The sequence below is a fragment of the Abramis brama genome (genome assembly GCF_963993115.1).
Source record: "Abramis brama genome assembly, chromosome: 4".
Lineage (NCBI taxonomy): Eukaryota > Metazoa > Chordata > Actinopteri > Cypriniformes > Leuciscidae > Abramis > Abramis brama.
This window is the reverse complement of record NC_139966.1, coordinates 37,755,448-37,767,135: the sequence shown is the minus strand read 5'-3', so window position 1 is coordinate 37,767,135 and position 11,688 is coordinate 37,755,448. Positions and strand designations below refer to the sequence as shown.

General features: G+C 39.6%; 1 long non-coding RNA gene across 1 annotated transcript; it reads left to right on the top strand.

Moving 5' to 3' along the window:
• The first annotated feature begins 9,412 nt into the window (after positions 1 to 9,412).
• Positions 9,413 to 10,578, top strand: LOC311080512. The gene is made up of 3 exons (XR_014605624.1): positions 9,413 to 9,916; positions 10,154 to 10,185; positions 10,347 to 10,578. It is a non-coding gene; the product is annotated as an uncharacterized lncRNA (long non-coding RNA).
• The last annotated feature ends 1,110 nt before the right edge of the window (positions 10,579 to 11,688 follow it).

Sequence of the window (11,688 nt, the reverse complement as noted above, 5' to 3'; positions counted from 1 at the left end):
TTATGTCGGAGAGGAGGGTTAGGTAAGACGGTTGTTCGTTCAGAAGCTTCTGTGATGTTATTGCGAGGATGAGGTTGCGTCTGAATGAGCTTTGAAGTGAAGCAGCATTAGAGGTGGTAGGGGAATGCTTGTGTGTGTGTGTGTGTGGGGGTTGAGGTTCTCATTAAGACGGATAGATTCACAGGAAGCTGCTGAGCCTTGATTATAGGATTGGGGGAGTCATGTCTTTTGGGTGCTTAGTACCTCCCTTGCATCTCCAGGCAGCCGCCACACTTCAAATACAAATGCATTTGTGTGTCATCACCCACGTACCAGGCTTTCTTAGGACTCTGTGTTGCTAATCAAGCCAGTAACACACTGGTTATATGATGAAATGCTGGGAAAAGAGATTTGATTGGTACTGTATGATGACAGAGTGATCTTATTCGTATTCGTAGGTACGGTACTTGTGCGTCAATGGTACAAAGACAACACAATCTCATGGCATTTAATGTTTTGTTGAATTGGTGGCTAATTAATTTGAATTATCTATTTTTTCACATATCATATTTTTTTTAAAATACGCTTTGTACAAATCACATCATATGAAGATGTATACCAAATCGCTACCTTATAAAATATTTATGTTTTTTCAAGAGATTCAAAAGAATCTGTAAGTCCTTCTAATGCATTTAATTTATATGAAAATATAATTATGTTAAATCATATTATATAAAAATATACTTTATAAAAATGTACTTTTAGAATTTCAAGTACAGTTACTATTCCATGCACTTCTTTTACAAGTTGTCAAAGTAGCAGCAAAAAGGATCCAAAAAGCAAACAAACTGTATACACATGAAACAGCGCAAAACAATTCTCAATTATCATGACAAGCATAATCCTATTTCTTGTCAAATTCAAAGCAAACCAAACTGGGAGTGGGATTCATCACAAAAGTATCATCTTACACAGGAAACAAAACATCCTTGGATTGCAGGTGTTTATATGTCATGCAAAAAGATATGGTAAAGACGTGGCTTTAGTAATTGTTGAGAAAAGGGAAGGTATAGGATGTGACAGAAGCTTTGTTCCAGTACATGTGAGCTGCCTAAAATGACGCATATTTGTGATGTAAATATAGCCTACCTCCAGTATCCAAGGTTTTGTTTTCCATTTGTTTTCTCATAATGCTTGATAGAAAAGCTCAGTGAAAAAAAAAAAAAATCAATGTGAGAATGATATGAGGCAAATTACTGATTATAAATACACCAGCACTGAAAAATATTCATAAAAAAAACAATTCAAAATAATACAAATCTGATTATTATTGCAAAATATTATTGCAGTATTCTGTGTTAATATATTGTAAAATGTCATTTATTCATACAACAGCAATGCTGAATTTCCAGCAGCCACATGATCTGATCACACTTTAGTTTAGGGTCCAATTCTCACTATTAACTAACTATTAACTATGACTTTTGCCTTAAACTCCTAATTACTACTTATTAATAGTCAGTAAGGTAGTTGTTAAGTTTAGGTATTGGGTAAGATTAAGGTATGAAGAAAATGGTCATGCAGAATATGGCATTAATATGTGCTTTATGAGTACTAATAAACAGCAAATATCCTAGTGATATGCATGCTAATAAGCAACTAGTTATAAGTGAGAATTGGTCCCTAAACTAAAGTGTTACCCATGATCCTTCAGAAATCATTCTAAAATGTTGATTTGGTAAAATGTTGAAAATGTCTTATTATTATCAATAAAAAAAAAAAGCTGTGCTGTTTAATATTTTTGTGGAAACTATGATAATATTTTTCAGGATTCTTTGATGAAGTTCAAAAGAACAGCATTTATTTGAAATAGAAATTATTTGCAACATTATAAATGTCCTTATGGTCATTTTTGGTCAATTTAATACATCCTTGCTGAACAAAAATATTCATTTTTAGCAGGTGACAGCTGACCACATTGTAAACAAAACTGCCTGACTGAAGTGAGATGCAATGTTTTTGTTTTTGGCTAATTTATATTCATAACTTGCATATGTTGTAAAAATAAATGAATGATCACGAGGCTCTTCTAAGCTCTTGCTTGCTGGAGATCAGAGCTCAGAGACAGCCTCCAATCAATATTTCAAAATGTCTGTGTTTCTCATAGGACTTTTGACAGATGTCTGTGAACTCGTGACCACAATGGGGCAGCATTGACTCATCTATTTTACTTTGTTGGCTTCTCATGCAGATGGATATTAATTAGTGGCACAAATTTATGAATGTGCGAGGACAGGGAATAAGCTTTTATCTTAAATATTATTAATTCATATTCACACACACACACACACACACACACACACACACACACACACACACACACACACACACACACACACACACACACACACACACACAATGTACACTTATATACACTTTCTTAAAGCTGTAGTCCGTATCTTTTTTGGGTTAAAAATTATCCAAAATAAATTTGAGCAGGTACTTAACCAGCCAGTGTTCAAAACTATCTGCTTGCTTTAGCTCGATTCAAAACGGTAAGCTTGTAATAATGTTTTTAATTCCAGTGGTACTGGTGGATTTCCGCGGGAAATTCAAGCATTTCTTTGCATCATTGTCACATCTGTACCCATAAAGAAGGTGTCCCGGCTAGTAGGCTATATTGCGTGTGAGGATGTTGGTGGTGGAGATTTATAGCCTTTTCTCACAGCACTTATAAAATATAAACTTATCAATTTGATGGCGGATCCAGAAAGGTTCAAACGACAATCACCAGTGACAACTGGAGATTCACCCGTTGTAAAATGCAAAAGACTTCGGACTTCAGAGTGGCTACAGAAAAAAGGAGACTGCAACCGGCCCATGCGAAAACAAGGATAAATATCGGAAGGCCATTAAATGTAGTCACGCAATGCTGATGTTGTTAATATTAACAATTTGAGAACAAAGTATAATTTGCACGGTTTGACGTGATATGATAAGCGATTGTTAGATTTAATCAGCGCGATTTACTGCAATGCTTTTTTTCCCTTAGTTGGTCAGAACAAAAGTGTATGTTACTTACTTGTTCAGATGACATTTTCCGGTGAAAATTCTTATGTTGGTCATACTTCCAAAAAGTAGAATCTGTGATTCCGAATGACAGTATCCACACCGGCGTGGTGACTTACAGCCGGCAGCCGCACATTCTCCTCAAAACATTGGATTCATCCGCGCTGTGCCGAGGCACAACCCACGTAAAGTTGATAATTCCGCGAATAACTGCAATTGCAGATTTCGAGCAGAGATGGCAACAAAGAGGAAAAACTACGGACTGCAGCTTTAAGATATTGAGGTAACTATGATTATTTTATCTACCAGTAAGATGAAAAGATATTTGAGATTTCTGAGAATTCATCATAGCGCTGAAGCATGATTGTTCCTCTGTTACAAGGAGCTTTGTCTCTGTCACATCCACCAGCTCCCTAGTCTATTGCTACCATTTCATGAACTACATTTCCCATAACACATTGCCTGGACTCATTATTGTTTTATCATTTCCACATGTGTCTCATTATCTGGTTAAACTTTGCCTATATAAGCCCTGTATTTTCACTCTTACTTTTACGAAGTCTTGTTTGCTGTCACACTGCAATTCTGAGCGCTATCCTGGTTTCCCGTGTTCAAGGTTTTTTGATCTCCTACCTGGTTTCTTGGAATATCCTATTATCCTCACTGTTTTAATTGATCCAGCTATCCAGCCGCTAAACACTTCCACAATAAACTCCACGAAGGTGCAATTTATGAAGTCATGAAAAGTGTGAAACTACAAAGAAGAGAAAATACACAAGCATGAATTTCACAAAATAGATAAATCATCATATAAATGAGCATTCTCAAATACGCCTTGGGGCAATTCCACGCAAAACTGTCACATCCATAACGCCAACACAATGCCATTGTATTTAGTTGGCGTTATGGATGTGACAGTTTTGCGCGGAATTGCCCCTTGTTGTTATTGTTTGGATAGTCTGTCTAGTGTTTTGACATTTTGCCTGTTTTGGAGTTACGATTCTGGATTACTCTAATAAAGGAATACATTTTGATTCTCAGTCTTGGAGCAGTTCGAGACAGACTCATTTCATGCTCATTTTTAATAAAATACGTAAGTTAAAGGTGCTGTATGTAACTTTTTACTCTACTAAAGCATACAAATACCATAATATGTTTGCAGATATTTTGGAAACATGCTGAGGTCACATACTCGTTTATCTGAAAAACACTTCTACAGCCAGTTATTTTACTTTGAAATGTGCGTTCCGTGTTGGAATGTCTGTTTTTTTTTGGTCTGTGTGATCTCGTCCACTGCCAGTTCACACAATAGTATTTCAACGCCCCGGGATGCCAGTTGGCAGGAAATAAATCAACTCATCAACTTACAGTGTGTTAGTGTCCTCGGCTTTCATTGTCAATTGCACAAGTTGCTGTTACATATATTTTTAAACTGGCAACCCACGTGAGCGTTGAGTCTGAGGAGAAGGGGGTGGGGGAACAACGATCTCCGATATTTTGAATTTGGACAAGGTACTAGTGGTACCTATTTCGACCACTAGTTGTCATTCTTACAGACTGCAACTTTAAAGGAGACCAGAAGAAGGTATTTTGCTACTTCTGTGAAGATGAAACTGGAAACTTGGCACTGGAGACAGAACAATATAAAAAGTCCAAGTTGGGGAGTGTCAAATGAGCAGGTGACCAGTGATGGAAAACACCCTGATCGAGCCAGCGGAGAAGACCACAGCAGAGCCAGTGGAGAAAGGGACCAAGGCTTAGCTGGAGAGTCCAATGGAAGAGCCGGGAAAATGAAAAGACCATAGTGGAACCAGCAGAGTGGATGACCATGAGCTGGAGGGATGGAAACCCATGGCAGAGCTTGCTAGACTGCTGATCATGTCAGTGCCAGTGGATCAGAAGACTGAGGTAGAACCAGAGGAGGTGGAGACCAAGGTGGAGCCAGAGGAATGGAGGATCACAGCAACATTGCAGGCTCACCGGACCAAGGAGGAGCTAGAGGTTCTAAGGGAAGAGGAGGAGCCGGTGGGAGTGAGGACCAAGGTGGAGCTGAGGGATTGACGAGCCACATTGGAGCCGCAGGATCGGAGGGCCAAGGCAGAGTCATGTGCTCAGAGAGCCGAGGTGGAGCGGTCAGAAGTTTCTGGCAGAAGTCACAAATTTAAAGACCATGATGGAGTGGGCTGACCAGGAGTCACGCCGGTGGAGCACAAGGATGAGGAGAAGACAAAGTCTTTACCACCAATGCCAGTAAAGACTCTGGCGGCATTGGTGGAGAAAGAAGAGCCAGGGCCCTGGACGGGACCAGTGGAGGAGGAACCTTGTACCACGTAAGCTAAATCTAAAAACTTGCGTGTAGAATTCTTGGGTTGATCTAAAAACTTGCGTGTATAATTCTCTCCTTGCCTGCACGGTTTAGGTTTACTCGTGGGCCGATCTCAATCACGCGACACTGTTATTACAGCTCTGGGAGATCCAGTGAGAAAGCGTTTGAATTCACAGCAGAACTAATAACATCACAGCGAGATCTAATTGGAAGCATTCAAATTTGGCGCAGAATTCTGTTTTAAACCACACGTCAGATCAAACAGCGCTGACGTGGAAACCAGGACAACCTTAAAAGCTTCCACCCAACTCAGAAAAGGGTTTCGAATTACAAACTCTATCGCAACATTTATTGCCAAATCACTTCCATTTGTTTAATTAATAAAATATATTGGAAGTAAATTCATTATGGATCGTTACAAATACTTTGCTTTAAAAGTACCAAGTAGTCACACAGTGAGAAAAAATAAAATCTATATAGAAAAAAAGAAGCATCGATAATCATTTCATCATTATCTTACTTTATTACACAACTGTCTGTAATACTTCATTCTGACTGGTTAGACTGGGTAGCATTCAGTGATTAAATACTGTATGTTAGAGATAATGCAAGTCAGTTATTTGCATTTAATTATTTGTTTGTTATTTGCAATTAAATGAAAATGCATTATTCCGAGTCCAAGTATGTGAACACCTCCAAGTAGAACATCAAGGGCAGTAATCTCGTAATTATGATAATGATGACATGACATGATTTGTTTCTGTAGCAACTGATTATGTTCACCTGTGTCTTGTTTAGTTCCTCATTTAGTAAACTTATAATTTAACATTGAAAGTGAACTTTTTAAAAGTGTGTTAAGAAACATACTCATGAAAGTACATTTACAGTGAGGAAAATAAGTATTTCTCCCACTTGGAAATCATGGAGGGGTCTGAAATTGTCATCGCAGGTGCATGTCCACTGTGAGAGACATAATCTATAAAAAAAAATCCAGAAATCACAATATACGATTTTTTAACTATTTATTTGTATGATACAGCTGCAAATAAGTATTTGAACACCTGTCTATCAGCTAGAATTCTGACCCTCAAAGACCTGTTAGTCTGCCTTTAAAATGTCCACCTCCACTCCATTTATTATCCTAAATTAGATGCACCTGTTTGAGGTCGTTAGCTGCATAAAGACACCTGTCCCCACCCCATACAATCAGTAAGAATCCAACTACTAACATGGCCAAGACCAAAGAGCTGTCCAAAGACACTAGAGACAAAATTGTACACCTCCACAAGGCTGGAAAGGGCTACGGGGAAATTGCCAAGCAGCTTGGTGAAAAAAGGTCCACTGTTGGAGCAATCATTAGAAAATGGAAGAAGCTAAACATGACTGTCAATCTCCCTCGGACTGGGGCTCCATGCAAGATCTCACCTTGTGGGGTCACAATGATCCTAAGAAAGGTGAGAAATCAGCCCAGAACTACACGGGAGGAGCTGGTCAATGACCTGAAAAGAGCTGGGACCACCGTTTCCAAGGTTACTGTTGGTAATACACTAAGACGTCATGGTTTGAAATCATGCATGGCACGGAAGGTTCCCCTGCTTAAACCAGCACATGTCAAGGCCCGTCTTAAGTTTGCCAATGACCATTTGGATGATCCAGAGGAGTCATGGGAGAAAGTCATGTGGTCAGATGAGACCAAAATAGAACTTTTTGGTCATAATTCCACTAAACGTGTTTGGAGGAAGAAGAATGATGAGTACCATCCCAAGAACACCATCCCTACTGTGAAGCATGGGGGTGGGAGCATCATGCTTTGGGGGTGTTTTTCTGCACATGGGACAGGGCGACTGCACTGTATTAAGGAGAGGATGACCGGAGCCATGTATTGCGAGATTTTGGGGAACAACCTCCTTCCCTCAGTTAGAGCATTGAAGATTGGTCGAGGCTGGGTCTTCCAACATGACAATGACCCGAAGCACACAGCCAGGATAACCAAGGAGTGGCTCTGTAAGAAGCATATTAAGGTTCTGGCGTGGCCTAGCCAGTCTCCAGACCTAAACCCAATAGAGAATCTTTGGAGGGAGCTCAAACTCCGTGTTTCTCAGCGACAGCCCAGAAACCTGACTGATCTAGAGAAGATCTGTGTGGAGGAGTGGGCCAAAATCCCTCCTGCAGTGTGTGCAAACCTGGTGAAAAACTACAGGAAACGTTTGACCTCTGTAATTGCAAACAAAGGCTACTGTACCAAATATTAACATTGATTTTCTCAGGTGTTCAAATACTTATTTGCAGCTGTATCATACAAATAAATAGTTAAAAAATCATACATTGTGATTTCTGGATTTTTTTTTTAGATTATGTCTCTCACAGTGGACATCCACCTACGATGACAATTTCAGACCCCTCCATGATTTCTAAGTGGGAGAACTTGCAAAATAGCAGGGTGTTCAAATACTTATTTTCCTCACTGTACATTTACATTTAGTCATTTAGCAGACGCTTTTATCCAAAGCGACTTACAAACTAGGACTAGATTAAGCGAGTCATCATGAAGAGGCAAAAACAAAAACAACGCAAGAAGTGCTCAAGATACGAAGTTCAGACATTATTCAGAGTAGCATAAGCCCGATGAGTGAGGTTTTAGAGGGAAAGGGGAGTTTTTTTTTTTTTTTTTTTAAATGCTCACAGCTCAGTGCTCACGGAAGAGATGGGTTTTCAGCTGTCTTTTGAAGGTTGTCAGGGATTCTGCATTCCGGATGAGGGTGGGGAGAGCGTTCCACCAGCATGGAACTGTGAATGAGAATGTTCTGGAAAGTGATTTTGTGGCTCTCTGTGATGGAACCACGAGACGTCGCTCGTTGACCGATCGTAGGCTTCTGGTAGGGATGTAGGCTCGTAGTAGTGAGTGAAAGTAGGAGGGAGCTGAGCCTGTGATAGATCTGTAAGAAAGCGTCAATGCTTTGAACTTGATGCAAGCAGCGAGTGGTAGCCAGTGCAGAGAGATGAACAGAGGAGTGACATGGGCCCTCTTGGGCTCGTTGAAGACGAGACGAGCTGCAGCGTTCTGGATCATCTGTAGAGGTTTGGTTGCACATGATGGAAGTCCAGCCAGAAGAGCATTGCAGTAGTCAAGCCTAGAGATGACCAGGGCCTGGACGAGAAGTTGTGTTGCATGCTCAGTTAGGAAAGGCCTGATCTTCCTGATGTTGTACAGTGCAAACCTGCATGATCGAGCTGTCTTTGAAATGTGATCTGTGAAGGTCAGCTGGTCATCAAACGTTACTCCAAGATTTCTGACCGACCTTGATGGGGTGATTGATGATGAATCTAGCTGGATAGTGAAGTCGTGCTGTAGAGACGGATTGGCAGGGAGGACGAGAAGCTCAGTCTTTGCCAGGTTGAGCTGCAGGTGATGTTCCTTCATCCATGCCGAGATGTCCGCCAGACAGCTTGAGACCCGTGCAGCCACTGTGGGATCATCTGGTTGAAATGTGAGGAAGAGCTGTGTGTCATCAGCATAGCAGTGGTAGGAGAAACCGTGTGCTTGTATGATGTGTCCCAGTGATGTGGTGTAGATGGAGAAGAGGAGGGGACCAAGAACTGAACACTGGGGAACACCTGTGGTCAGTTGATGAGTTCTGGATACCTCGCCTCTCCATGCGACCCTGAAGGACCTACCTGTGAGATAGGACTCAAACCAGTGGAGTGAAGTTCCTGTGATGCCCAGTGATGAGAGGCTGGACAGAAGGATCTGATGATTCACAGTGTCGAAGGCAGCAGACAGATCCAGGAGAATGAGGACTGAAGATTTGGAAGCAGCTTTTGCGATCCGTAGGGCTTCTGTGACCAACAGTAGTGCAGTCTCAGTAGAATGCCCTTTCTTGAAGCCAGATTGGTTGACATCTAGCTGGTTGTTTAGGGACAAGAAGGATGTTACTTGGTTGAAAACAGCTCTTTCAAGTGTTTTCACAATGAATGGTAGGAGAGAGATAGGTCTGTAATTCTATACATATGATGTGTTTAGCGTTCACTGTAAAACTTTACTGTAAATTTACAGCGAATTTCCTACAGAATTGTACTGTATTTCCATAATACAGTATTAGGCTGTATCTTTTACAGAACAGCTGTAAATATACAGCACATTTCTGTTTTCAACCCGATAAATTCGTAATACAGTATCATACTGTAAAAGCACTGCATTGTGGGATTGATTTCTTTCGCGCTCAATTCAGTTCAAATGTGACGCGAGCAGACAGTATAGCTACTACAGGCAAACTTGATTTGTCAGCGGGATTCAACTGAATAGAATAATCATTCCTGTTAACAAGATAAACAGTGTCTGCGAATCTGTGAGCAATTTTTAAGCTTTTGTGAGCTTCGGTTCGTGTTTCAAACATTAGTTGCCTGTGACGCAGCAGAAAATGGGAGACATTAACGTTACATGAAGACGGATGGAAGAATTTGTCATCTGAATAACCTGCGCCTGTGACGATTAGTGGGATTTAGAGTTTGAGAAGATGGAAAATTGTTCAACTGAGTGATACGGTAAGCCAATATATTTTGTTTTTTTGCGTTCGCATTTCTAACGTACATTGATTTCACGAATGCTTATTTGGTTTGATTTTGCGAACACGGTTTTCTACCGCGGCCGCGCAAACAATTCACTCTGTTCCACCTGTTTACCAAGTAACGTTAACGTTAACTTCGATATTTCACATAATAGGCAACATATACCATGTTATTTGCATGACCTGCTTTTGATATATATATTTTTCGTTTCAGGCTTTGTAATCTGATGACGGTCCAGTGCTAATGTAAGTGCTTTTAAGTAGTGTTACAGTTATAGTCTATGTGGTAAAAAAAAATGCTATCATCAAATGCTGTCAGTTCTGTGATCGTGCTTTTGAATCGTTGTCAGAATTTTGCTAGCACAAGAAAATCCTTGTTCCTAATGCTGTTTTCAAATGTACGTTAGTATTCCTGATTGCCATGCCATGGTCCTACAACTAACAATTCAAAGAGAAGTTAGACGGTGTTATCCTTCAAGCGGATAAGTAGAGATTATTCAACAAATCTCATTAATCTGTAATATGTTTTATGTTTTGGTTCTGTTCATCATGGTTGTGCTGTCCTTTTTAAAAATTGTTTCAGGAATTTGCAACGCTGATGTCCAGCAATCTACACTTGCCAGAGAGTCCACGCATTATTTCCTGGTATGTAAACATTAAAGGGGTAGTTTAAACCTAAAATGAAAAGCCATCATTACTCACTCCACTGCAAAAATATGTTTTTCTTAATTAGTGTTTTTTTCTTGTTTCCAGTCCAGATATAAAATTCTTACATGAAGAAGCATTTAATAGACAAGTAAAAATTGTCTTGTTTTCTGAAAGAATAAGTCAAAATTTAGTGAGTTTATGCTTAAAACAAGCAAAATAATATGGCAGTGCGTTTTAGTGTTCTAACCCTAATCAATTTTAATTTTTAGGTGAAAATTTTAATTTATAGAACTATGAATAGATAGACAACTACATCGAACCACAGTGGAACCCACAATAGGTATTTTAATTATTAATATTATTTATTAATTCATTTTATTATTATTTTTTCAATTACAGGTCAATCTCTAAGCAACCAGTGCTGGACATTACGTTTGTAAGGTCAAGGTGTGTGTGAAAGGATCACAGCCTCTTCATCACTGGCCTGGCAGCGCTGTTTGCCTCCTCCTATAACTTCAGCTTGCAGTACCAGGAAGAGGCAGCACCTTGAGTTTGTTCAGAGGTTAGTCATTATCATATTTGCCATTCATATAAATATTAGACTGAATTGTGACTTGCCTTGACAGTATTTATTAAGCTGACTACTGGTATGAACAATATGGCCCTGGTTTCCATACTGGGCTTAGCTTAAGACAGGTCTAGGCCTTAATAAAATTAGGGTATTTAAGCAGCTTTTATAAAAATGTCTAATAAAAAAAAAACATTACTGGTGTGCATCTTGAGACAAAACAGTGGCAGTCACATATTTCAGATATGTCAGTGCAAGTTGTTTTCAGTTGAAGGATTAGTGAAAATTCTGCCATTAATTACTCACCCTCATGTTGTTCCAAACCTGTAAGACCTTCGTTCATCTTCAGAACACAAATGAAGATATTTTTGATGAAATCTGAGAGGTTTCTGAACCACCCATAGACAGAAACGTCTTTGCAACTTTCAAGGCCCAGAAAGGTAGTAAAAACATTGTTTAAATAATCTATGTAACTACAGTGGTGCAACCTTAATATTATGAAGCGATGAGAATACCTTTTGTGCACAAAAAAA